General features: G+C 46.0%; 1 pseudogene; it reads left to right on the top strand.

The window, feature by feature from the left end:
• Positions 1-1,042: 1,042 nt before the first annotated feature.
• On the top strand, positions 1,043-2,394 carry LOC133255250 (glutamine synthetase-like; annotated as a pseudogene).
• The last annotated feature ends 443 nt before the right edge of the window (positions 2,395-2,837 follow it).

Genomic DNA, 2,837 nt, shown 5'->3' with positions numbered 1-2,837 from the left:
TTAAACTAATTAATTAATTCACCTTAGAATAAAATGCCAATTTTATTGAGCTAGAATAAATATAATACATATACAGTGAATGTATTTATAATGAATATAAAGAATATAATGGCTTGCTTTGCAAACCAAGCTCTAACACAAGCACTCCCTCCCCTCTCAAAAAAAAAGACAAGCCCCACACCACCTCCCGGGAGGAGAGAGAAAGATGTAGCGAGAGAGACAGAGAGAGAGCAATCAGAAGAGTGAAGAGGTTACCTCAGGCCATTCCACTCAGTGAGTAGAGGCTCCACAGAATGAAGAACAAGATGGCAGATACACCCTCTGCAGCTGGTTTTGGCTCCCACAATGCTTAGCACCTTTTCAGCAGCTTGAGCGGATTCTGATATGTGAAAATGTATATCTTTTCATATATCTTGAGCCCTAAATTCAAGGTAACTACTTCATGATACACAAAGTCACATATATCCCATTTTAGTAGGGAAGTTATCTTTAAGGGGTAATTTTAAGAGACAGGATCTTTTTCTTTATATACTGACTTTAGAACCTGACTTTTACTTAGCATCCAACAATACTGTCGTTAACAGTCATTGTGAGGAAACTGAACCATAGATCCAAACAAGAAAAAAACACAAGGCAAGTGTGTACAAATGCATATTTATTATATCCATATTTTCTAAAGGGAAAACTGGAAAGAAGTTGGCCTTTTGAAATCTACAGGTTGTGATTTTTTTCAAAGTCTTTTCTTTGAGAATACAATGGGCTCGATTCTTTCCTTTTCAAACTCCTCTTTATACTCTAGGCCAATTTTCCGCACTGTTACTATTTGTACCAGAAAACTCCTTGGCATCCTCAGTTCTAAGCAGGTGAGAGTCAGAATCACTCCCAGTGGAAAAGAGGCCAAAGGAACCAGGATGAATCTTTTCCTTCTTCCCAATTTGGCCTCCGGTTAGTCCTGTAGGGAAGCTGGCCCAAGAAGACTGAATCACATCCATAAATCACACCTGTACTCTGTCTCTCCTGCCCCTTGAGGCTGAGCCATTATCACCATGGTACAGAGGATGCCACGTACCGTTGGGTCCAGATGGTACCCAGTACTTGTGCCATCTGGAAGCAGGTAGGCTCGTCATCATTTCCTCCCAAGACCAGATGACACAGGGAGAAACGGAAGGAACACTTAGACTGAGAGAGACTTAGGAAATAAACACCCTCCCTTTGCCCCATTCAAACCATTTCTAGCCTCAGTTTGTTTCTTTGCCCAGTCAAGAAGGAAGGGATGATTTTGGCAGAGCTGAGGATGGGAGAAGAGCAGTGTGTGTGCAGCACCCCCGGTCTCCTGGCCTGTCCCCCTGCACTTCCTTCTCCCTGCCTGCCTGCCCTCCATCCAGGACACCTCCCGCCATGGCCACCTCAGCAAGCTCCCACTGAAACAAAGGCACCCATCAAGTGGGCATGTCCCTGCCTCAGGGTGAGAAAGCCCAAGCTATGCATATCTGGATCAACAGCGCCAGATGAGTTGCCCGAGTGGCATGTTGATGGCTCTATTACTTTTCAGTCTGAAGCGACAACAGGGACATGTATCTCATCCCTGTTGGGAGGTTCCAGGACCTATTATGCAAGGACTACCACCTGGGGTTCTGTGAAGTCTTCAAGCACAACCGAAAGGCTGCAGAGACCCATGGAAGGCATCCCTATAAACAGAACACAGATGTGGTGAGCAACCAGCACCCCCGTTTGGACCAAAGCAGGAATATATTCTCATGGGCACAGATGAGCACCCCTTGGGGTGGCCTTCCAACTGCTTCGTTGGACCCCAAGGTCCATACGACTGTGGTGAGGGAGCAAAGATTATGGCAGGGATATCGTATGGGCTCACCACCAGGTGTCAAGATTTTGAGGACAGAGTGCCAAGGTCGTGGCCGCCCCATGGGAATTTCAGATAAGACCCTGTGAAGGAATGGACATCAGACATCATCTCTGGATGGACCATTTCATCCCACACCATTTATATGAAGACTTTGGAATGACAGCAAGCTTTGATCCTAAAGCCCATTCCTGGGACCTGGAATGGTGCCGGGTGCCACACCAACTTCAGCACCAAGGCCATGAGAGAGAATGATCTGAAGCACCTTGAGGAGGCCATTGAGAAACTGAGCAAACGGTACATGCAGCTGAGCCTACGATCCCAAGGGGGACCTGAACAATGCCTGGCACCTAACTGGACTCCCTGAAGCCTCCACTGTCTATGACTTTTCAGCCAGCATGACCAACCGTGGCTCTAGCACCCGCATTCCCAGGACTGTGGACAGAAGAAGGGTTACCGTAAAGACCTCTGCCAACCGTGACCCTTTCTCAATAACAAAAGCCCTCATCTGCACGTCTTCACTTTTTTTTTAAACCTGGATGAATATTTTTTAATATACTTATTTCTTTATTTGTCTATGCCAGACCTTAATTGTGGCTTGCAGGATCTTTACTTGTGGCATGTAAGACCTAGTTCCCTGATCAGGGATTGAACCTGGGCCCCTGCAGTGGGAGCATGGAGTCTTAGCCACTGGACCACCAGAGAAGTCCCTGCACGTATCTTCTCAATGAAACTGGCAATGAGCTCACCCAGTACAAAAACTAAGTGGACTGACTTGCCGCCATCAAACCCCTCCTAATTCTACACCCTATTTCTACTCTGACCCCTCTCTCCATTATCCTAATAGCTGTAACTTAAAGGATGGGGTACCAAGGTCTTTCTTAATTCCTGGGGAAAAAAAAGAGAATTTGAAGAGCAACAGGGTTCAATGTCGAATGCTAACTAGGGGGGAAAAATGTTTGATACACTGCGTATT

The sequence above is a fragment of the Bos javanicus genome, chromosome 10 (genome assembly GCF_032452875.1).
Source record: "Bos javanicus breed banteng chromosome 10, ARS-OSU_banteng_1.0, whole genome shotgun sequence".
Classification (NCBI taxonomy): Eukaryota; Metazoa; Chordata; class Mammalia; order Artiodactyla; family Bovidae; genus Bos; species Bos javanicus.
The sequence above is the reverse complement of the archived record's forward strand: the minus strand, read 5'-3'. Positions and strand labels throughout refer to the sequence as shown.